Consider the following 26,348-nt stretch of genomic DNA (forward strand, 5'->3'; position numbering starts at 1 on the left):
AAGTCTCACAAAGAAAGTGTCCTCAATGTTATATGTAATATGTGACAGATCTCTACGTAATGAGTCAGGAATGCCCTTCCATCATTCTGTGGGGTGAGTTGTAATATAGTTATCAGCTTCTGTTAGATTTCCCTATAAGTAAGACACGTATAGTGTCTTAGAGCACTTGTTTAATAATATGCAGTAAAATGTGAATTATTTCTTGATTTGCACAATGGTGCTCACTAATGGCAAAGGGGTAAACTCTTGGATTCCAGCAATATGCCCAATTATGTAGCCACATCTGAGGGTTATGACAAGCAGGAATTGAGTGTAATAATGTTTCCATATTGAAATGCTACTACAAATGAAGAATTTTTATTTGTGGAAAAGTAACACGTTATGAAGGTTTAACAAAAAAGTTACTGGTTGTAGATCAGCTGTTACGTTAAGACCTACCTGTTATTTTTCTGATGTCAGGCACTTGTCACAGCTGCAACTTGGTGTTTAGTAAGTCAATATATATTTTGCATTTTATTTTATGTAACTACTACAGTAAACACCTTTCCACTAGTAAATATATAGAACAGCATCAGTAGTACAATAACACTTATTCTTTATGAAACTCAATAGTTTTACCCCTTGGACTTTCTGTGGAAGAAAAGCTATGTAAAATGTTGCAATACTTACAACTCCAAGTTTTCTTTATTTTTATATGATTGTATTCATGGCTACATATTCTTCTCCTAGGAAAGACCTTTACTGCAGTGAAACTGAGGAAATAAATATTGAACGCATCGAGAACATTTAAGTCTGAAGCAGCAAAAGAGAAGAACAAGTCATCCGAAGAGGAAGACAAAGGAAGAACTGCCAGGACATCTTCTGAACGGGATGTCACAGTACAAACTCCTTGAAGTCAACAGAACAACAACAAAACTGAGCCGAACAGAGAGAATATTGATGAATTGAAAAAGTGTTGATCACCAAATAAAGACATGGTTTCTGAAGATCTCATGTGTTTGCAGAGGAACAAATGAAGTGCAACTGAAGGAATGAATATAAAAGAAAAGCTTATGAGCAGGAGTGAATAATTTTAAAGTAACTTGTCCATCACAATGGGAGTGTATTATAGCAATAACCCACGCCTGGGTGTGGGTAATGCTGGATTTACCCACGGTTGGCATGGTTTGGTCCCGAGGGCGAAGCCCGAGGGACCAAACAAAGCCAACCGGGTAAATCCAGCATTACCCACACCCAGAAGTGGTTATTATTATTAATGACATTATTTAAGAAAAGAAATAATTACTTTTCTTAAATAATGGCATTGTATAATGCCTGTTTACTGCCCTTCCGCAGCTGTCTGGTATTCTGTGGCAGTTCTGATGTGCTGCGCGCCTGCACAGTACATCAGAACTGTGGGCAAAAGCAACGGAGAATGCAAGATCTCCATTGCTTTTTTTACTGTTTCGCTATGTTAAATGGGTTTAACATAGCAAGACAGCTTTAAAATAAGCAACGGATATCTCCGTTGCTTATTTTAAAGCTGTCTCGCTATGTTAAACCCATTTAATATAGCGAGACAGCTTAAAAAAAAAAGCAACGGAGATCGCAAGATCTCTGTTGCTTTTTACACACTGTGTCGCTATGTTAAAGGAGTTTAACATAGTGTCAGTAAAATTATTAAAAACAGACTGTAAAATCATCAGGTTTTCTTAAATAACAGTCAACAATACAGGAGGTTCAGTTTCAAAACGTTTTACTAGTGTACACCAGGAGGCAAAAGACTATACAATACAAGTATAGAATTTTGACTAATTACATTCAGGAAGTATTCAATATTTTATAGCATTTACAATCAGCTTTGCCACCTTACTGACGTGGTCAGTCACAGGGCACTTACATCACTGTAGTCTACAATATTCTATTCATAAGAAAGTGCTGAGGTTATACTTTTTAAAAGTTTTCCCATGAGAATAATACAGCCTTGCAAGGCACCTGGTCAGTTATAATGTCTTTCTGTAAATGTTGCTATTTCAAGGTTTCAGTCCTGTTCGAATACAATAGTCAGTTTGGTTCTTAATACGCTTCTTTGTTCCCTCTTGCAACATTAACTTCTAGCAGCTGTGCTGATAATATTCACAAGGCCAACTATCTCAGAGGAAGGAAGATACATGCTTTTTCCTGACCCAGCAGATAATCATTAGTGAAAAACATAAGCTTGCTGAGCTGTCTACTGCCAGGGTCAGAGTTCAATCACACTGCAGCTCCAAAGCTTCAAGCAATTACATGTAAGATCATTCTTACTGCAATATTGTAAAATAGAATAAAATGCATTACATACTATTTGCTTTTAAACTAGCACTTCATATATGTTTAAGTACATATTTTTCTAACATTCTCCCTCCTTTTAATACTTTTTATTCTATTCAGAAACATAAACAATATCATTTCGTTCCCTAGCCTTCTCCTCTTAGAGATTTTTTAACTAGGCAAGTCATTTGTTTTACATTTCAGAAAGAATTTCATTTGGAACTAATAGATCCAGTTCAATGTCTTGGTACATAGTCTCGGTTACGGTTATGTCAACAAATTCTTTAACTAATCTTTTCATACAGGGTATTCTGCAAAAGACACATGCTCCTAATATGAGCAAAACAACACAAATGGCAATCAAAATATTCATTAGAATTGAACCCCACCCACCAAACAGACTCTGGAAAAAGTTCGTCAGTGGGTTTGGGCCTGGTTCAGTCATGGCCGATACCTGCTGTATTACCTCTAGGTGATCGTTAATTTCATGTTTATTATCTGGTATGTACGCACAGCATTCTTCTTTGATAAGCGCGCACGTACCACCTCTCGCCGCTAGGGTGAAGTCAAGAGCCATTCGGTTTTGTAGCACAACAGTTCTCATTGCATTCAGTTCATCAGTCACAAGTATGAGAGCGGAAAAGGTTGCATTACTCATTACTTCGAGAAGTTTTGACAATTTCCTCAGCTCCCAGATTGATTTGACTGTTCCATAGGCTGGGAATATTCCAGCCCAGGATATAACACTGTCACTTAAGTCCATATGAGTCAATTTTTCTTTATCTTTCACGGATGGATGGTCTTTCCAGCCAGCCTCGATCTTACCCACTGGATTAGCGGGTTTTCTGACTGAATTCCCAGTACTTTGGGTTACATCTCTTACGTTTCGTATCTTACCCAGAGGTAACTCAGTAGTATGCCTTATAGCTGGAACCAGATAAACCAAAAAACAACTGCCGGACCAATTCTCAGGTAACCATTTATATGCCTTCTTCCCACAAACAAAATAACAATTTTCTACTTTAGTACTGATGCGGGTTAACTCTGAATGAAACATTTTTTTGTCTATAACAGATAATTGTTTATGCAATTCAGGATTTCTCTGCACATCTTTTATCGTTGTTTTCATCAAGCTCAAATATGAATCATAATTTGTGCTACAACTAGTACTTTTATCTTTGGCCTTAATATAGCATTTGTAAGACACAGTTATGTTACAGTTACTCCAACCAACTTGGAGTGTATCATTTTTATAAAAACAAACAATTCCTTTCTGTGTAATGGGTAAATACAATGCAACTTTGTCCTGTGATCTCACAGAACCTGTGTCAAAAAGTAAATTTTCCCAAGTTTCATTTATCCCCAAAGGGACAGCGGACATCAAAAGTCCTCCATATGCTGTTGGTATAGCAGTACAAACCCAGCAGTTCGAAACGTTCATAGTCTCTACATATACACGCTTCATGGCCAAGTATGTGTTAAAGTTTGGATGCCAGTCTATAGACAGTTCATCACGTTTTGTCAATTTCATTTGTGTGGTTATATGCAAGAAAAACCACAACAAAAGGCAAGTCACCACAATCATAGTCAATAGGTGTATAATTAGCAAGATAGTTAAACAATTTCTTTGGGGTTGATTTGCATTCTTATACACTTTGCTCCTGGCCATCCTGCTTTTGTGATGCATCAGCTACAAAATGTTAATCAAGCTGGAAGTTCTTTACCGGTTTACAGTGTGTCAGGTGAACCCAGGACAACCTCTCAGCAACCTTTACTGCAGTAGGCGTCGCCAACAGTACCTGGTATGGACCTTCCCACTTCGGACTTGTCCAATTTTTCTTCTTAATAACTTTCAACCAAACCCAGGACCCCGGGGTCAGCACTGCTTCCGGTTTCATTTGTTCCTTATCTGAAAAAGAGTTCAACTGCAAAACAGTCTTATTGGTTAACAATTTCTTCATGTGACTAGCTAATGAGCTGTCATCCTCCAGCTCTGCAGGCATGAGAGCTTTCCACTGTGGCACATAATATGCCCTCCCAAATATTTCTTCAAAGGGGGTCAAGCCCTTTACATTTGGAACTGTTCCCATGCTCAGCAATGCTAAAGGCAAACAGCAAATCCAATTCTTCTGAGTCTCACTTATCAACTTCCTTAACTTATTTTTCAAAATCCCATTATATCTCTCCACCAGTCCTGCAGAATGGGGGTGGTAAGCACAATGATTTTTCAAGGAGATCCCAAAGAATTTTCCAAGTTGTTGGATTGTCTGGTTGACAAAGTGTGTCCCATTGTCACTATAGATTCTTTCCGGTATGCCAAATCTAGGAATTATTTCTTTTACCAGGGCCTTTGCCACTGTTGCTGCATCCGGATTTCTAGTTGGAAAGGCTTCCACCCATTTTGAAAACATATCTATAATCACTAAGCAGTATTTTTTCCCTTCACATTTATTCAATTCTATGAAATCCATACAAATAGTATGGAATGGATATGGTGGTATAGGAAAACTCCCCTGCTTGGGTTTGAATGCTCCTTGTGCATGATGTTTATTACAAATGTGACATGCTGCACAAAATTTTTGTGTGTAATTCGTAAACCCGTATGTTTGGAATATTCTATTTACTAACTGTACCATCCCCCCTGTTGAGACATGGCTCTGCCCATGGCTCAACAAGGCTGCATATCTAAATAAATTAGATGGCAATATTGGCTTTTTTTCTTTGGAGATGTACAGTCCGTTTTCGAGGATCGCACCTCGTCTTTCCCATTTTTGTTTCTCTGCTTTCGTAGTTAATGTCTGCATTGTTTTTAACATTTCTAGATCTAAAATCTCAGATGGTTGTAATTCCTCATTTAAAAGTAAAGTTTCCGAGTCTGAAGCTGCTTGCTTGGCAGCTGCATCAGCTCGTGCATTACCTTTTGAAATCGGATCCTGTTGTTTCATGTGAGCTACACATTTACAAATAGCTACTTTGGTAGGCAATTGGATGGAATCCAATAAATTCAAAATAAGTTGCGCATGATTAATTGGTTTTCCAGTGGATGTTATCATTCCCCTGTTCTTCCATTGCTGTGCAAAAACATGCACTGTAGAAAAGGCATACTGACTATCAGTATATATGTTCACACATTTGTTTCTTGCTAGAGTGCAAGCTCGTGTCAAGGCTATCAATTCTGCTGCTTGAGCAGACAAGTTATGCTGCAGGGGTTGTGCTTCTAAAATTTTTGTATCTGTGACTACTGCATACCCTACTAGATTTTTCCCTGTAGGACCTTTTCTGCATGAGCCATCCACATAAAATGTTACTTCAGCATCATCCAAAGGTATATCAGTGAGATCTTGTCTAGGCAAAGTTATTTGCTCAATTTTCTGCAGGCAACTGTGTGGTGTGCCATCCACAGGTGTCGGAAGTAACGTTGATGGGTTTAATGTTGTACAACGTTCAATTGCCATATGAGGTTGGCTCAGCAATGTGGTCATACAAGAAAGATGCCTAGCAGGAGACAGGTATGCTATTTTTTCTTGTAGTAAAATTATCGTGACTGCATGAGGCACTCTCAAAGTGAGAGGGTGGAATAATACCACTGAGGCTGAAGCCTGTACTGCCATTGCAGCTGCGACTACTGCTTGTACACAATGTGGCAAAGACCGTGTCACTGGGTCTAACTGTGATGAATAGTAAGCTATGGGGCGTTGCTTACTTCCATGCTGTTGCATCAAAACTGACGTCATATATCCCTGTTTACAATCTACAGTTTGAAAAAATCTTTTGTGGTAATTAGGGAGTCCTAAAACTAACAATGAAGCTATCAATTGTTTTAGTCTGCAGAAAGCTGTTTCTGCTTCAGGTGTCCATTGCAATATATCTTGTGCTGCCATTGGTGTTTTAAATATTAAATCAGCCAATGGAGCTGATTCCAAGGCATAATTCAGTATCCAACTTCGACAAAAATTAGTCGTTCCCAAGAAGGACATCATTTCCTTTTTGGTAGTTGGTTTGGGTGCCTGTAAAATTGCTGTTTTTCTATCCTCATCCAGTATTCTACCTTCCTTGGATATTACATATCCCAGGTATCTAACCTGTTTTCTCCAAAGTTGTAACTTGTTTTTATTTACTTTATGTCCCTGTTGTGCTAAAAATTTCAACAATGCGATTGTATCTTCTCTACACTGCTACTGGGTAGGGGCTGCTAACAGGATGTCATCTACATAAAGTAGAATCTGACTGTCACCTGGTGGAGTAAATCCCACCAGGTTGCTAGCCATCTCTTGTGCAAATATCTTTGGACTTTCACAATATCCCTGTGGTAGCCGAGTATAAGTATATCTTTTACCCTGAAATGTAAAGGCAAACCAATACTGGCTATCAGGATGTATAGGTATTGAAAAGAAGGTGTTACTTATATCTATTACAGTAGAATATTTTTGTTGTGGCTTTAAGTCGTTTAATAAAGTGTGTGGGTCTACTGTAGGTGCTCTAGGTATTATTGCATCATTTACAGCTTGTAAATCCTGTACCATCCGCCATTCCCCGTTTGCTTTTTTAACAGGGAATAGAGGGGTATTACATGGTGAATCCAAAGATTCTACCAGTATTCCTTCCTTGAGTAATGCTTCTATTATAGGCTTAATTCCCTGCTCTGCATCCTTCCTCAAGGAGTATTGTCTTTTTTGTGGTCTAAAAGCTGATTTCGGTGTAATGGTTACTGGACCTGCTGTCTGAATAAGTCCCACATCTGATTTCCCTGTCGACCAAAGAATGCTTGGTACACTAAACAAGGCTTTTTCTTCTTCTTCTAGCAAAAATGCTAATCAGCTGTCCTCACTATGTTGTAAGTGCACAGCTGGACGTGTTTGTGTTAACCAATTCAATTTCTGTTTTTGTACACCCTGTTCTGATAATTCTAAATCAGTTTGTTTTTCCCACCTTGTTACTTTTTCACCCAAATCTGCCCACCTCACGTTTTTATGTTTTGTTAAACTGACATGTGGCAGTCTGTTGGATTTGTACAATTTCATGAATTCCTGAGGCAGTGAACAACTTGCTACACTGTTACCCTCAGTATCCCAATATAAGGTTCGCAACACTAGTCTATTAGCCGAATTTCTGAACAATTCTTGCTCATATTCCTTATCAGGTCCTGGTGTGCTACAGTAGTATAGAGTACAATGTAACATATGCTGCTGATCAGTGTTAAGGGAGGATACCTTATTGATGGCTATGTTCATCAGTTCTTTGGTCACTGTCCCTGGACCAGTCGTAACTAAGTCCTGGCTGTACCAATAATAGGCTTCGTCCTCCGATCGCACTACAAAAGTATCCATTTGTCTCTGTGCCTCCATACCCTGCATGGTAGGAACTACTGCTATTCCAAAAATCTGCATAAGGTCTCTTCCCAGTAAGTTTACTGGACATTTTGCAGAAACCACTATTTTACTTTTCTGGGTCATACCTGAAATAGGGTCACTTATTGCTATATCATGGGAAAGTGGTTCCCTATATAGCTGCCCATTTGCTGCTTTCACTAATATATAGTCAGGTGATTCAGAGTGTTCTGGCAACTTTGAAGGGTGTATCAAGGTTCGTGACGCTCCCGAGTCACACAAGAATTTTACTTCCCTTCCTTCCACTAGAAGTGTAACTTCCGGTTTTGTGTCTGCCAAATAGAGCTCCAAGCTCAATAATGCTAAGTCTAAAACTTCACTTTCATCACCCTCTGCATCTGTTTGGACTTCCTCTATCCCTTCCACTACATTTACATTTTCTTTTTGTCTATTAACCTTTCCTGATGAGTTCTGATTGTTATCGCTATCATATAGTCAATCCTCATCACCTTTATCTTTTTCTTCGGTATTCGTCTTTTTATTTGACCTGCAATCCCTTGCTAAATGTCCTCTTTTGCCGCACTTAAAGCACTCACCTTTCCTTTTCCTTTCCTCTAAATCCTCTAAGGTTTTGCCAGAGTATTTATTACCCTGAGTATTTTTCTTACCCTTTTTATTTGACTGTACTACAAAGACTTCTGCTCTGTCTTCAGCTGTGAAGACTTGTGTTTTCTTCTTTTTCTTATTATTAAAATGTCTTTCAGCATGCCTAGCATACTCTAGTAGGGCTTGTAGCCTACTCGTTCGGTGATCTATCATATGTTTTGTAATAAAGCTACTAATGGGGCAATACAACATTTTTCAACTGTTGTTCATATGAACTATCATTCTTCTGATTCTCAGGAATAGGCATACCACTATGATTATTAAAACATTCCAATAATCTACCATAGTATCCATCTACAGTTTCATTATCTTGTTGTATGCATCGATTAATACAAGTCCAATCTGCTCTAGGTTTCCATTTCTCAGAGATTCGGTCTGTAAGACCTTTCACTCTGGTATCTAGCTCTGCGTCACTATGTAGGAGTGGCTTGAGATGTCCATCACGAGCGTTCCAGGTGCCACAAATCATGTGCCAGTCTGGACCTATAATTTGTCTAACTACCTTGTCCACTTCTTCCCCATTTAAGTGGTAACTTAGTCTCATACCTTGTAAATCTTGTATAAACTTCTCATGATTAATTTTTGGATGAGGGATTCCCTCTGTAGCTTTCCGGATATCTTCCGGTGTCCATGGTCTATACACTAGGAGAGTTGGATTCTGTCCTTCCTGTCCTGCCTGAGGGTTCGGTACTTCGATTAGTGGACAGATTTCTTCACCTTCTTCTAGTGAATCTCTCCCTATTTGATAGAAATCTGTATCCCTAAGTGTTTTACATGTTCGGGATCTAGTTTCAATAGGTTCTCTTATGAATGGTTGTTTCAATGCTCCTGCAATCTCAGGATAACGTGGAGGAGGACTGGCCTGTCCTCCTGCTTCATATCCTGAAAAAGGTATCGGAGGGGGTGGAGGGGGAGGGGCCGTCGCTATTACTGTATTATTATCCTCTTTATCTAAAAATAATGCTTTTGTATTTTTAATCTTCTGTTCCCTTCGGTTCACTTCCTCAATCCACCTATGTGCCTGAGGAATGCCTAACTGTCGTTGTTTTTTTGCCTGACCTTCTGCGTCAGATTTTAACTGTTTTAAAAGTTTAACTAACAAAATTTTGTTTAATTTACCGTCAGATTCATACTTGTTAACCCATTTTGTATAGTATCTTATATTATCTGCCCGTTGCAATTGCATATATTTTGCGTCATCAGTTAGGGGCGGGTCTCGCGATTTTTTAGTGCACTGATTTCCCATGTCTTTAAAAAAGACTGTTACATAACCCTTTTCTTACCACGTGGTATCTTCTTCCCTCTGTTCAGTCCTGTCTAGAATGACTGTCTACTTTATTCTGTTTTCCTGATCTATGACCAAATATACAGTACTGCAATTCATTCCTGATCTGTTAAAACAAATCTTAGTAACATTATACTGTAGCCTGGTCCCTGATCTAAAACAAAAGCAAAGAGGGAAATTCTTCCTACCTGAGCCTCCCATTTATGACTGCACGTTTTCTTCTTGGGGGCCAGTTTTCCGCTCTTCAGCCACAGATCAGAAAGTGGCCAGCCTCTTTTACACACGACAATTCAGTCGGAGGTCTTTTCACTTCAAGAAGAACCGTGTTTTGGTACCTTCTCCTGCGCAGCTTCTCCACCACCGTTGTATTCTGATCTGTAGCTTACCAAGGGAATTCCGGTCCGAAGGACCAAAATGTCAGTAAAATTATTAAAAACAGACTGTAAAATCATCAGGTTTTTCTTAAATAACAGTCAACAATACAGGAAGTTCAGTTTCAAAACATTTTACTAGTGTACACCAGGAGGCAAAAGACTATACAATACAAGTATAGAATTTTGACTAATTACATTCAGGAAGTATTCAATATTTTATAGCATTTACAATCAGCTTTGCCCACCTTACTGACGTGGTCAGTCACAGGGCACTTACATCACTATAGTCTACAATATTCTATTCATAAGAAAGTGCTGAGGTTATACTTTTTAAAAGTTTTCCAATGAGAATAATACAGCCTTGCAAGGCACCTGGTCAGTTATAATGTCTTTCTGTAAATGTTGCTCTTTCAAGGTTTCAGTCCTGCTCGAATACAATAGTCAGTTTGGTTCTTAATACGCTTCTTTGTTCCCTCTTGCAACATTAACTTCTAGCAGCTGTGCTGATAATATTCACAAGGCCAACTATCTCAGAGGAAGGAAGATACATGCTTTTTCCTGACCCAGCAGATAATCATTAGTGAAAAACATAAGCTTGCTGAGCTGGCTACTGCCAGGGTCAGAGTTCAATCACACTGCAGCTCCAAAGCTTCAAGCAATTACATGTAAGATCATTCTTACTGCCATATTGTAAACTAGAATAAAATGCATTACATACTATTTGCTTTTAAACTAGCACTTCATATATGTTTAAGTACATATTTTTCTAACACATAGCGAGACAGCTTTAAAAAAAGCAACGGAGATCTCTGTTGCTTTTTTTAAATCTGTGTCGCTATGTTAAACTCTTTTAACATAGCGAGGCAGTGTTTTATACTAATGGAAAAAGTCCGGGCGACCGGACCTTTTTCCGTTAGTATATTGAGGGATTTACAATGGGCACGCTGGTTGGGCTGGCCAATCAGCGTGCACGTTTTAGGGGAGGCATTGTATAATAAAACATAACTACTACCTTCTCATTTAAAATGTGGTACATCTCCTTTATATAGTTTAAATTAGAAAATTAAAACATTAGGTTTTAACACAGAAGATGCTCTACTAACTTTGTTAAAGCTGACAGTGGTTTCATACACAATTTTACAGGATTTTATCATATCCAACCTTTATATAATATTTTTTCAGGGTTTTTAAACACTTGCACAGTAAAAACAATCTCCCAAATCATCTGGCAATTTATAATTAAAGATCTTCATCTTTAATAAGCACTGAGTTTTTCAGAATGCCTGGCTAAGTTACATCAGGGTCTGTTATTTCACATTTTCTTTTTTGGTACAATAAGAACAATTTGTACAGCTAAAAGTAAAAACTAAAACATCAGTAAAGATGTCTGTACAAAAAAACAAGTTGTTTATTGTGGTTGTCATTAAAAAAAAGGTGAAATAAATGTGTTGAGAGAGTTTTCAAATATGACTCCATTGTAAGAATGCCAAAACCACCAAAGCAGTAGATTTCACAGGCACAGAGCATGAACTCAGCAGGTATCATGTTTTACAGCAAAAACTGTTAGCCACCCTTGGATGAGAGAGTGCAGTACCCTTGGGGGGGCGTTAAGGGAGACTTGCACCTTCACTTAGCTGGGATACTGCTCATGTACAGAAATGAGACAAACTCCAACAGTTTAAGAACTGTTTGAAGATGGACTGGAAGGCACTGTAGCCTCCACAAGAAAGGAGTGATATGATAGATACCAGTGAGCAGCTTTGCTGACGAGTTTTCCAGCAGCTGTAACAGATAAGTGTCCCTGTCAGGTATGTAATATGATAGATACCAGAGCAGCTTTGCTGACAAGTTTTCCAGCAGCTACAACAGATCAGTGTCACTGTCAGTTATGTAATATGATAGATACCAGTGAGCAGCTTTGCTGACGAGTTTTCCAGCACCTGTAACAGATCAGTGTCACTGTCAGTTATGTAATATGATAGATACCAGTGAGCAGCTTTGCTGACGAGTTTTCCAGCAGCTGTAACAGATAAGTGTCCCTGTCAGGTATGTAATATGATAGATACCAGTGAGCAGCTTTGCTGACGAGTTTTCCAGCAGCTGTAACAGATAAGTGTCCCTGTCAGGTATGTAATATGACAGATACCAGTGAGTAGCTTTGCTGATGAGTTTTCCAGCACCTGTAACAGATCAGTGCCCCTGTCAGGTATGTAATATGATAGATACCAGTGAGCAGTTTTGCTGACGAGTTTTCCAGCAGCTGTAACAGATAAGTGTCCCTGTCAGGTATGTAATATAACAGATACCAGTGAGTAGCTTTGCTGATGAGTTTTCCAGCACCTGTAACAGATCAGTGCCCCTGTCAGGTATGTAATATGATAGATACCAGTGAGCAGCTTTGCTGACAAGTTTTCCAGCAGCTGTAACAGATCAGTGTCCCTGTCAGGTATGTAATATGACAGATACCAGTGAGTAGCTTTGCTGATGGGTTTTCCAGCACCTGTAACAGATCAGTGCCCTGTCAGGTATGTAATATGATAGATACCAGTGAGCAGCTTTGCTGACAAGTTTTCCAGCAACTGTAACAGATCAGTGTCACTGTCAGGTATGTAATATGATAGATACCAATGAACAGCTTTGGTGATGAGTGTTCCCGCATCTGTAACAGATCAGTGTCACTGTCAGGTATGCCTAGGTCAAAGCTTTACAGTAATCTATGTGAGAAGAAACTAAGGTGTGAGTGATCGGGGGAGGGGGGTAAACTGCTTAATTCTGCTAATACTCTACACAAAAAAAGTGGTCTTGATTTCAGTAGACCCCATTCCCAAACAGGGGAATAACACTGATTTTTGGTATTGTACAACATTTCCACAATTTGTCTTCCTTTCACACAGCTGTAGTCCTCTCGTTATTCCAGAAAGGGCAGATTTAAAGAAAAAAGATGTTAGTGAGGCTTTCTGAAAAAGTATTTTAACTAAATACATAAAGATAAACTATTCTAAATATTCAAGTTTGTATTTAAATTTAGCTCATCACTGCACAAATTTTATAAATTATTATTATAAGTGTTTGCTGTGGCATATTTGAGATATGCCTAGCTACAACCCATGGTTTTAATTTTTAACCATGCATCCAGAATGATGCAAAGAGCATGCACTTTTGATTCATACTCCATCTTCCTGCAGTGTGGAATATAAGAATGGACTTGATAAAGCAGTGGAATCTGTCAAAGCGGCATGTATAGCAAAAACATCTATCTTGAGAGAATAAATTTCAATTGAGTACAGGTAAGACATAGATGAGTAGCTTCACAGCTGCTAAATAATGCACTTACTATGTGTGTTCCTGAAGGAAGGAGATGCAAATTTGTCTTATTATCATTGCAGTAGCTAGGTAATTCCCATCTCCTAATAAAATCTTCATGACCTCTTGAACTCTAAGTTGAAACCAGAGGAAGGCCAGATGTAGAGAGTATGAAAGTGAAATACTAATAATAGAAATACTCCTCTGTAAGCATTCATAGTGTTAGGGAGAGAAAAAATCTAGAACTCCAAAGCAGAGTTCATTACATTATATTACATCTGCTTAATGACTGATGGAGACAAGCCCATCTAGTTTACCCTTTAGGTCCAATAAAATTCTACCTCTCCTTAATTCCTATCTTTTCCTTTACACTTTTTATATATGTCGTACGTCTTTTTGAATGCCTCTGTGGATTCTGTCACTAGCAGCTATTCCGGTCATCCATTTCATGAGATGAGAACCATCTCTGTGAAACAGCATTTTCAGTGAACCAGGGAGTAGTTAGTCCCTATAATCTGCTACCTATGGTCCCTCCATCTTCCTCTGTCCTTCCTGTTCAGAATGGCCTTTCACGTCTCTCTTTTGCGGTCTTGTGCACCGGTGTAATATTTCCTTCCCCTCCCATCTTCCATACTTGTGGGGGGAGAGTTCAAGCTCCTCCTATCTCTTGTTATATTACACGCCCTCCACACCATGGATCTTCTTAATAGATGCTATTGAATAGCTTGATCTCTTTTTCCCTGTGTAGCCTCCAGAACTGCACAATGTACTTAAACTATGGTCCTACCATGGACTTTTAGTGTGAGGAAGCATTATATACTTCAGTATTATCAGTGTACTGATCAATGGAGCATTCATCAGGAAGAGTTCTTTCACTCTAAAACGTGAGGAAAAGAAATTAATCAAACTACAAAAATGCAGTCTGAAAGTAAGCAAAACAGAAACATAATCTAGTTTTAACTATTTTTTGTAGGAGTGCTTCCCCTTCTGTCCCCATACCTCTGCAAACTTAAGTATATTAACTCTGCAACTGGACAGTAATGGAGAAGGAAACAACTCCAAAACCAGCACTGTCATGTGATCACTGTTAAGAGCTCCATATATATTCAATATTCCTGCTCATTGATCAATTCCAGTTAACTAAGTTGTTAGCAATCAACAGGTGTAGTGAAGAAAAGACAGAAACCTCCTTATGGAATTGTCCTACTAAGGATTCATAACAGCATTCTCTTTGCTGCTACCAATGCCCTACTACATTGCTCCCAATGTTCCAGTCTAGGAGTTACTGACACCGTAGGTCCCTTTCCTGCTCTCTTGCTGTTAGTTTCACTCCTCTCTGTTGACACATCATATCTTGGTGGTTGTGGTATAAGTGCAGTACTTTGCATTTTTTTTCCACTGAACCTCAACTGTCAGCTTTTTACTCCCTTGCTTAGCCTTTCCTGATCCTTTGCCAGACTCTCCCTCCCAAAGCTGCTATTGCCCCTATCTGTACGTTATAAGCCAAAAGTCTAATCCAGCTCTCTATTCCTTCAGATATGTTCATAGGTTCATAGGTGTTTACTAGGCTAACGACCACAAGGGCCTTTTTAAGCCTAGCCATGCATCCCAAATCTGTGACAAGTTCTGATACCCTTGATAAGTGTAAGTATGGACCTGGGAGATGAACCATTTACAGGTTACCTCTTTCCATTAGAGACATAAGTGCTAAACCAGGGATGAATTTCTGGTTTCCCATCCAATTGTCCATGTTGCACTTGAATTGAGTTAGAGATGAACGCTGCTTCACATGGATGGGGAGCCTGTTCCATAGACAGGGTAGTCTCTGGGACACATAGCTATCACTCTAGCAGGTCCTATTTATATCACAGGCAAGGTTTAAGTCTTTATAATGGGTAATTCTGGTACTGTTTGTTTTTTTGGATATGCAGGAGGTCCATCAGAGTGGGGTCTGACAGTGCTCTGTATGCTAGGTATAGATCTCCCCCTCAAAAGCCTGTAAGACACAGAATACAGGGATAGAGTCTTGAGCCAGTCTGCATAGGCCATTTTACTTACACCCTGTGTTATTTTAGTGAGGAACCTCTGTGGATGTTCCAATTGCTGGATATGCCTGGTTAGGTACATATAAAGGGGGCATTGTACTCAATGATAGGTCTGATGAATGCTGAATACAGTGGAACAATGACTTCCTTGGACTTAGATGCCATACCTTTGTTTACAGGTTGCACAACATAGAATGATTTCCTCACCACTGTAGATACATGTTGGTCAAAGGCTATATTACTATCTATATGTGCCCCTATGTCCCTGACTACTGGGTCAGCTCTAAGGGGTGTGTTGTCAATATGATAGTTATCAGGGATGGGTGACTTCCCAAAGGATACTGTTATACATTTCTTGGCATTTAGTTTTAGTCCATGGTACTGACACCAGTTGTTTGTCTGTGTCAGCCCCTCCTGAAGAACATTTGTGTCAGTGTGAGATTCAATGACAACTTCTAATTTGCAATCATCTGCAAATTTAGTCAGCCAGAGACCACAGACATTGGCCTTGACTTCTGAGAAGTAAATGCCAAAAAGGAACGGTCCAAGGATTGATCCTTGAGGGACTCCACTTGTGACTGGCCTCTTTGTAGAAGTGGACTCCGCAGTTCTAACTTCCAGGGTCCTATCTGTGAGCCAGTTGGCTATCCACCGAGTGATATATGGGTTTGTACCTAACCTTTTGAGTCTGTCAAGAATGACAGAGTGGGGTACTGTGTCAAATTACTTGGCCAGGTCAAGGTAGGCAGTGTGAATGATTTTGCCCTCATCAATTTCTTTGGTGACCTTCTTAAAGAAGTCCACCAGGTTGAGTAGGCATGATCTGGCCTTGATGAAACCAAACTGGGTTGGGTCCAATGTCTGGAAGTTTACTATATGTTTGTTGATCATCTCCATGATAATTCTTTTCATGGCTTTACATATAAAACTAGTAAGACTTATGGGTCTGTAGTTTCCAGGGTCTGTAGTTGGCCCTCCTTTGTACAGAGGGATGACTATTGGCTTTCTCCATTCATGAAGCATGGAGCCTGTTTGGAGGCTACAGTTAAATACTAATTCCAGAGGTCCTGATAGGTCATGTTTCATGCTATTTAGAAGGCATCCTGGGATATTGTCTGGGCCATTTAATGCAATGTTCTTGGTCTTAGAGAGAGCATTAAAGACCTGGTCCCTAGTCCTAGTAGGAGGAGTTATATTTCATGATATTTCCTGAGAGAAGGTTGAAGGGGAGAGAGGGGAAAAGTTGGAGCTGAACTTATCAGCCACAAGGTTTGCTTTATCTTCTGGCTCAGTATAGGTGGCTCCAATTACAATGAGCTCTACACACATCTGTTCATAGGTTCATAGGTTCATACTAGGCTATCTGCCTTAGGGCATTTATAAGCCTAGACAGAATGTGTTTGGCTTTCGCCACCCATTTTAAATTAATTTTGCTATGCCCTTTTTCGAGGTTAGTATGCTGTGCCTCTGTCTAACAGTGACACAGAAGTGATACCCGGGTTAAACCTACGATCTCCCATCCACTCATCAAGATTTCTCTTGAAGAGAGTCAATGAGGGACTCTGCCTAACCTGGACTGGGATTTTATTCCAGAGTGAAGGGAGCCTCTGGGTTATGAATCTGTCCCTCCAGCATGTCCTATTTATTTCAGTGCTGAGGTTCAAGTCTCTTGAGCGCATAGCTCGATGGGATTTGGATTTTCTGAGGTGCAGCATGTCCATTAATTCCGTGTTGGACATGGCTTTATACGTCAGGCACAGATCGCCTCTGAACAGGCGGTATGCCACTGAGTAGAGCTGGAGTTTCTTTAACCGGGCAGCATATGGCATCTGTTTGAGCCCTTTGATCCTCTTGGTGAGGTACTTTTGGGGTCTTTCCAGTTGTTGCAGTGTCTAGTACGGTACATCCCAAAAGGGGCATTGTACTCAATTATGGGCCTGATGAGGGATGAGTAAAGAGGCACGATGACCTCCCCTGATCTAGATGTGAATCCCTTCATGATTAGGTGGGCTATATAAAATGTTTTTCTAACCACTTTTGCCATGTGGTTGTCAAATGAGAGACTGCTATCAACTTGGGTCCCCAGGTCCCTAATTACTTTTTCTGTACTTAATGGATTACCACCTATGTGGCAATTTGTGGGCATTTTGTTTTTGTCAAAGGGGATGACTATACACTTTTTGGCATTTAGTTTGAGGCCATGGCTCTGGCAACAGTTGTCTGTTTCTATGAGGCCCTTTTGGAGGATGCTTGTGTCAGCTGGAGAGTCAATTATGGTGCCCAGTTTGCAGTCATCTGCGAACTTGGTCAGTCACAGTCCTTCCGTGTTGGCCTGTACCTCCGAGAAATATATACCGAACAAGAGAGGTCCCAGGACTGAGCCTTGTGGGACGCCACTTGTAACTGGTTTGGAGTCTGACATGGCTCTAGCAATTCTAACCATGTGGGTTCTGTCCTTGAGCCAGTTTGCAACCCATCTAGTGACATAGGGGTTTATATTTAAGCTGGTGAGCTTATCTATAATGCCTGAGTGGGTATTGTATTGAAGGCTTTTGCAAGGTCCAGGTAGGCTGTGTGGACCACCTTCCCCTCATCAATGGCCTTGGTGACTGTTTCAAAGAAATCAACCAGGTTTAAGAGGCAGGATCTGCCCTTAACAAAGCCGAACTGGGTAGGATCCAGTGTCTGTAGGTCCCCAATATCTTTATTTATGAGGTCCATGATGATCCTTTCCATAGCTTTGCAGACCAAGCTAGTCAGGCTTATGGGGCGATAATTTCCAGGATCTGTTGAGGCACCACCTTTGTGGAGAGGGACCACTGTTGCTGTATGCCACTCTTTGGGTACATATCCTGTAGTAAGGCTAAGATTGAACAGTAGTTTTATGTTTGGGTTTAGCTCTTCTTGGAGTTCATGTAGGATGCAGGCCGGGACACCATCTGGTCCCATTGATGCTGTGTTTTTTACTTTGGAGAGGGCGGCTCTTACCTGAGCATCTGAGATGTCAGGAGGGCAGCACTCTGCTGGGATAGATATTTGCCCTTTTGGTGGGGAGGGGGGGAGAAGTTTGCGCTGAACCTGTCAGCTAGGATGTTGGCAATGTCTGTGGGTTCGGTGTATTTTTTGTCATTTTGGACTAATTCTGAGCATATCTGGGAATTCCCACCCAGGTTCCAAACATAACTAAAGAAAGCCTTGTGATTATCCTTAGTGTCCTGTGCAATTTTTCTCTCGAAGCTGGCCTTAGACGATTTTATGAGTGCCCGTAGTTTTTTGCTAATACTGATCAGAGATGCCTTCCCTTTTTGGGATTTTGCTCTATCATTTAGTAGCTTCCTCCTTCTATTGTATAGTTTGTTTATGTCTGGGGTCCACCAGACAGGACGTCTGCCTTTGGAGGATTGGGTCTTGGTTTTATTTGGGATTGCATGATCCATGCATTCCTGAAGGTGTTCATAGAATGCATTTATAAAGGATTCTGCAGTCTGGGCTGTATTTTCCACAGGCCCGAAGGCTTTGAAGGATTCCACCTCGGTTTTGAGGAGTGTGAAATTTGCTTTAGAGAAGTTTTTCACTGTGGTTTTCTGGGCAGGAGGTGGAGTCGGGATGTGAATATCCAGTGAGATTAGTTTATGGTCTGATCTTACCAGTGAGGGATACACTTCTGATCCGGAGCATAGAGTCCCCATGTTGGTGATGATCAGGTCCAGTATGTTTTCCCCTCTTGTGGGAGTGGTAACAAGTTGTTCCATAGCATTTGAGTTTATAAATTCTAGGAACCTTTGGGCTAGGGTCTTGGAGCTAGAGTAATGCTCCCAGTCTATGTTTGGGTAGTTGAAGTCGCCCAGTATAATGGTGTTTGGAGAGACCTTCATATTTTCCAGTGTTCTCAGGAAGGCAGGGTGGGGTTCCTGGGTTTTGGAGGGTGGTCTGTAGCAGGCTATAAACTGGAAGGCAGTTTTACCCACTGTTAGTTGCACATGGATAGCCTCTGATGCTTCGTGCTGTGCCACCAACCTGGAGGTGTCGGTATCTTTGACGAATATTGATACTCCCCCTCCTTTTGTGGTTCGGTCCAAGTTTTGGTGCCGATAAGCATGGTATGAGGTATAACCTGGTAGTGCTGGGGTGCTCTTGGGAGCCTTGAACCAGGTTTCTGTTACTGCAGAGATATCAATGTTCTCCATGCTAAGGAGAGTTCCGAGTGCGTGCATCTTGAGGTTTAGACTTCTGGCGTTGAGCAACATTACTCTTAGTGTCTTATCCCTTGTGATACTTATGGAGGTGGGGTTGTCTTTTGAGCCTTGCCTAAAAAAGGCACTATGGGGGTAGCAAAAGCCTTTGCCAATATCCGAAAGCCCAGGGGTGACAGGTGCAAGCCGTCCCTAGCGAAGCATCGTGGCTTGTCGAGCATGTCATCCCAGGCTGACAGGCATTGGATCCCCTTTGAATGACACCATTACTTAAGCCAATTGTTGAAATTGATCATCTTGTCTTCATATTGTGGCATCATTCTTGGTGAGGGTAAGATGCTACTCAAGGTCAGGGTCATACTGGCCTGGGCCACATGCTCAGAGAGCTCCTCTATGTCTCTTTTCATGTAGTCCAGGGAGGTATGTCTCAGGTCATTCACACCAGCATGGACAATGACTGAGTCATATTTGTACTTGCCTTGGAGTGACCTGTGTGCTTGTGTTATGTGGCGGATCCTAGCACCCGACAGGCAGCTCACCGTGACCTTCTCCTTGTTCAGCCTGGTGAGCGGGACGTCAGTGTGCCTGATGATAGTCGCCTATTACAAGTGTATCAGGTGTGTTGTTTAGCCTTAAGGGCTGTGACTGTTCGGCACACTGGCTTTGTGAGCTATGTGTTGCACGTGTTTTGTTTTGGGGTAGCGGTTTCTTGGGTGTCTGCTTTGGAGGTCTCTGCTGCTTAGGCAGATTTTTATTTAGAACCTCTGAGTATGTTTTTGTGTGTTTATGTGTTTGGTTTGCTGTCGTGGTAGGTCTATGTGAGACTGGAATTGTAGTGAGTGTGGTTTCCTTCTCCTCCTGACTGGTTACGCCAGTACTGAGATGAGAGAGCTTAGCCTCCAGTTTGGCTATATGGATGCATCTCTCACATGTGTTGGAATTTGTTGGGAGGAGGAGAGGGTTGTCTGTGTACATGAGACAGTTGTAACATTGCCTCAAGATTCCCAGATTCACCAGCTGGACCGGAGAGGAGATTGACAGCTGACCTTTAGACATGCTAGAATAGTATTGGGAATTCCTTTATAATTGAAAAAAGGGCCAATGGGGAACAAGGTACTCAAGGGGAGTTTGTGAAGGTGTAGTGCTTTTAATTTTTTAGTGCTGACTTATATAATTGCTTTAGTGAGCAAGTGCCAGGTAACTTAAATGCAATGTGTTACAGGTAACTTAAATGCAAAAACGACAAACAGTAACTTTCTTTTAAGTGAAACAAGGAAATAATTACAGTAAGCAATGCAGATATCACTAGGGATCCACAGAAGCACTGAAATGCCGCATTTTAGGTGGTATTAGCATGTGTATTGCCTTTGAGGTTGCAGACATAGCTAAATAATGCTTTGTGGTTGTCCTTGGCCTGGGTGGCCAAACTTACCTCAAATTTCACTTTGGTTGACTTTATTTGCTCTCTAACTTGTTTGTTTAGTTTGATACAAGTGCTTTTATCCTGCTGGGTGCTGCACCTCCTAATTTTACCATGATTTTCTTCCTCCTGTTATACAGCCTATTGATTTTGTGATTCTAGCTTCCACCAGGGTGGCTTTTTTTTGAGTTAGTTCTGTACTTCCTGGTGGGTACAGCTGCCTCTGTGCAGCTATTATTTAATATATATATTGTACAGCATTTCTGTGAACAGTTCTGCACAGGCAGCAGTGTTATCAGAGTTTATGTTTGAGACACAGTGAAGATTACTGGTCCCTGGACACACTTCCCCAACTTTGGTACTCCACTATTTATTTTTAATTCCTGACTATATCCCTGTCACCACAACACTGCCATGTCATTCAGCCATGCAGATGTCCATTTTCTTAGTTCTGGTGTGATGATTAGTCCTTCCAGTTTCACTGTCAACTTCCTGGATGTTCAATAAAAGAAAAAGCTAGGAGTCCGCCGTAGAACACTTTAATGACGTACCTATAGAATCCACAAGGTTCTTTCTTCTTTAATACTACCTAGCATAGCTGTGTATGAAATGGAATTTCCTTATATGTCTTCTGTATGTTTTTACATACTGTTTTACATGTTTATTTAAATTAGATAGTTTTATATTATATATTTTAATTTGCTTTGTCTGTGTTCCAGGTTCTGTGTCTTGATATATATTTAATATGCCTTAAAATGCTTTTTAGACTATGTTTTAGGTAGTATTATTTATGCAATGCATTTTAATTATTGGTCAGATGACTGGACTTCAAATATGACTGGTTGGCGTTTTATATTTAAACTGACTAACATTGTTGATTTTATGTTTTGTTGGGAATTAATCTTGTGGATTCAAAAGTTTCATCATTAAAGTGTTCTATGGTTGGACTCCTAGCTTTTTCTTTTATTGGATTTACTTGTTTAGGTTTGCTTGTTGGGGTTCATTTGGCTGTCTGCTAGAGATTTTGCTTTGGAAACTTCCTCGATGTGACTGAATTCTAGACTGCATATACTGGCACTCCCCTTTCAAGTTCAGCTGCAACCCAGTCATAAAAATGGAATTCATTTGACTGTCAGTTTCTCCTGGCTACAGGCCAAAGTTGGTTATAGTTTTGGGGATTATTACCATCCAGTTACGCTACCAGCTTTCTGTGTTTTCCTCATGACTTTCCAGACTGCTGCTGAGTAATCACTCGCCACCTTTACTCTGGCACTTCACCACTAGCACTATAGTACTACAGATCTGTTGAAGATATCTGTCAGAGGGTCTATGCCCTGGCCAGATATCTGAGGGCACAGCAAGGGCAGTCCATCTGATCTTTATACTACATGCTTTCTAAGGATAACCACTTTCCTCTAAGCCTTTCCACTCTATGCCCTGATGTCCATTGTTCTCCCCATTCTGCCCTGCCTCCCTTCCATGAGGGCACTCTAGCTTTCATTTTTTCTCTGTGAAAAGTAAAGAGAAGGATGCATTCAATACCTTTGCTTTTTCCTAACCTTCTTTGATCTCTGTAACCATCCATACTTGACCTGCCGAGTTTCGTCGCCAGTTTACTTCTTTTGACTGTCTTCTTAAAAAGTCCTTACTTCTCTTCTTCATGCCTTCTGCTAACTCTTTTTGTACTTCATCTTTTGCCGCCCATACCATCGTCAATTTTGTTGTTGTTATCCTTATATTTTATCTTCTCCACCACCCTATCCCTGCTTTCTACCTTTAGTAGGCCTTATTTTTGTTGCCCCAGTTTCTTAAAAGTTTTTATGTAGCCACTTTGGCCTTGTTGCCTTTGTCACAGTCCCTTTTAATGTTGTGTACATCCCTGGGTATTCATCACTGGCCATTTCCCTTAGCTTGGTTTCTCCTTCAGTTTTCTCCATTTCTTCTGACACATTCTTCATGTCTTCCAGTATCATTCTATGATCCACTCTTCTAAAATCCCACCCCATTTAACTTTTTTATTCTTACCCTTCCCCCTACTGTAAAACATGCTGGAGTGTTCGCTGTTGGTTAATAATGCCTTAACCTGATTATCTCTGATGCCCTCTGCATTGGCTAGTTCCATGTCCAGAATTATTTCCTTTTTTACAGTCCTGAATCAGTTAGTGGAATCCCTCATGGTACAAGAACTTAATCAACTTCCACTTCCTCTTTAACATGTGGAACAATCCCTCCCAATCTGCTCTTAACAAATTCTGGATAAATAAACAAACAAATTGTATAACAAAAGAAGGAAGCTACTGCACATCAGAGCGAAATCCTATGAAGGGAAGACATCTCTGATCAACATTAGCAGAAAACTACGTTCTCTCATAAAAACATCCAAGGCAAACTTTGAGAGAAAAATCGCTAAGGACACTAAATATAACCACAAAGCCTTCTTCAGCTATGTTAGAAACCTGGGCGGAAATCCTCAGATATGCTCAGAGTTGGTTCACAACAACAAAAAATACACTGAACCCCTGTCATCTCAGATGTCCAAGTGAGAACCGCCCTAAACAAAGCAAAAAACAGCATCAATGGGACCTGACGGTATCCTGGGGTGCGTGTTACGTGAACTCCAAGAAGAGCTAAACCCACACATAAAAATGTTATTTAACCTTAGCCTTACTTCGGGATATGTACCTGAACACTGGCGTACAGCAACAGTGGTCCCACTCCACAAGGGTGGTGCCTCTACAGACCCTGGAAACTACCGCCCCATAAGCTTAACTAGCCTGGTCTGCAAAGCTATGGAAAGAATCATTATGGAACTCATAAACAGAGACATAGGGGACCTACATACACTTGATCCCACCCAGTTCAGCTTTGTAAAGGGCAGATCCTGCCTTTTAAACCTGGTTGACTTTTTCGAAACAGTCACTAGAGCCATTGATGAGGGCAAAGCAGTCCATACAGCATACCTGGACTTGGCTAAGGCCTTCGACACAATACCCCACTCAGGCATCATAGATAAGCTAAACAGCTTAAAAGTAAACCCTTATGTCACTAGATGGGTTGCAAACTGGCTAAAGGACAGAACCCATAAAGTTAAAATCGCTGGAGCAATGTCAGACTCAAAGCCAGTCACAAGTGGTGCCCCACAGGGATCTGTCCTGGGACCCCTCTTGTTCGGCATTTATTTCCCAGATGTTAAAGCAAACATGGGAGAGCTGTGACTGACAAAGATCGCAGATGACTGCAAACTAGGCACCATAGTCGATAAACCAGCAGACACACACATCCTACAAAAAGGCCTCACTGAAACGGACAACTGGTGCTGTAGTCACGGCCTTAAACTAAATGCCAAAAAATGTATAGTCATCCCTTTTGGAAGAAACAAAGTACCCACAAATTATCACATAGACAGCAACCCACTGAGTATGGAAAAAGTAATCAGAGACCTAGGGACCCAAGTAGACAGCGACCTCTCATTTGACACCCACGTTGCCAAAGTGGTTAGAAAAACATTCTACCTTGCACACCTCATCATGAAGGGATTCACATCCAGATCCAAGGATGTCATTGTACCCCTATATTCCTCCCTCATCAGACCCATGATTGAGTACAATGCTCCATTTGGTATGTACCTCACCCGGCACTTGCAACAGCTGAAGAGACCACAAAAGTACCTCACTAAATGGATCAAGGGTCTCAAACATATGTCTTATTCTGCCAGACTAAAGAAACTTCAGCTCTATTCAGTAGCATACCGCCTGTTCAGAGGTGATCTCTGCCTGACGTACAAGGCCATGTCCAATCAGGATCTGATGGACATGCTCCACCTCAAAAAATCCAAATCCATCAGGACCACAAGAGCTAAAGACTTAAACCTCAGCATAAGTATGAATAGGACATGCTGGAGGGATAGATTCATAACCCAGAGGCTTCCCATGCTTTGGAACAGGATCCCAGTTCGTATTAGGCAAAGCCCATCACTGACTCTCTTCAAGAGAAATCTTGATGAGTGGATGGGAGATCGTACGTTTACCCCAGGGGTCACATCTGTGTCACTGCTAGACAGGGGCACAGTAAACCAATTCTATTATATAAAGGGACCTTCATTGTGTCATTACTAGACAGAGGCACAGTATTCTAGATTTATTCTGTACATTTTTGTACCATTTCATGGGGTGGCAAAAGCCACATCACTATGGCTAGGCTTACAAATGCCCCAGGGCAGATAGCCTAGTACTATACTATGAAACTATGAAAACTATAACCCCATAAATATTCTCTCTTCCTGCGACCCCTCCCCTTTATTCTCCTTTTCCAGTCTCTCAATATCCTTTCCTATTGTGTTTGATGTAGGAGACCAGCAGCTCTCTGCCCATCTACTACCTTAACTGCCAGAGCACTTTGCATAGCCTCTGACCCTGGCTGCACTGCCTGACCTGACATCTGATGCCCCCTTTATGTATACTTATAGTCAATCCCATTTTCTTCCTTCCGTGTCTTTTCTGAATAAACAATTCTCATGTTCCTTCTTGTCCTAACATTGTCATTTTTACATGTTTCCTTGATACCAAAATTATCCTCTGCCTCCTGCAACACTGCTTTAATTTCCACCATCCACCTATCCAGGATCCTACGTAAGCTTACATCACTGCTTTCATTTCCACCATCCAACTACCCAGGATCCTAAGTAAGCCTCCATCACTGCTATCATTTCCACCATCCACATACCCAGGTTCCTAAGTAAGCCTGATCAGCAACTGCCCAAGTTATCCTTGTTGTGAGGACCACAGTAATAATGTAACATGTTATTAGGATACAATCATCTACAATGTCAGGTGCCACAGATATGTCACATGTCAGCAATGAGAAGTATAAACGTTCAAATCTTACTGTTGGAAGACTGTTTTAATATTCTAGTGACTGTAGTCTCAGTACTGTGAAAATAAATAAATAAAATAAAAGGTAAATACTGCATACAGGTTCCTACAGAAACTACTGTGGGCATCCTCATACTGAGAACTGTCCTGAATACATTTTTATTATTCAGTGATGAATATTAGATCCTGATGCAGCAAATGACAGATGAGTGGCTCTGGGACATGGCTAAAAGTAGCCACTTGAGATCATAACCAAATTAAAAAAGAGAATATTACAGCTTTTTCTTGAAGTATGGTGAACATTATTATCTTGAAAATTATAGAGTTCAGAATTGGAGCTGGCACTATGTGAATGACAGGAGACTGAAAGGAAGTACATATCTCACTGACTGTTTATCTTCAGTTCAAGAGGAAACTACGCAAATGAGTTTTTCAGAGTGACTGGTTTGAGTAATGACCATCACAAAGGTAGATGAATATATGATTTACCAATTAAATAGCAATAAGAATGTAAAATATCCATCCATCCATTTTCAAAAAATATTATTGTGGGGAAAGTCAGTGGCACCCAGCTG

Source organism: Protopterus annectens, chromosome 2.part1 (genome assembly GCF_019279795.1).
Source record: "Protopterus annectens isolate FY-2018-M chromosome 2.part1, PAN1.0, whole genome shotgun sequence".
Lineage (NCBI taxonomy): Eukaryota > Metazoa > Chordata > Ceratodontiformes > Protopteridae > Protopterus > Protopterus annectens.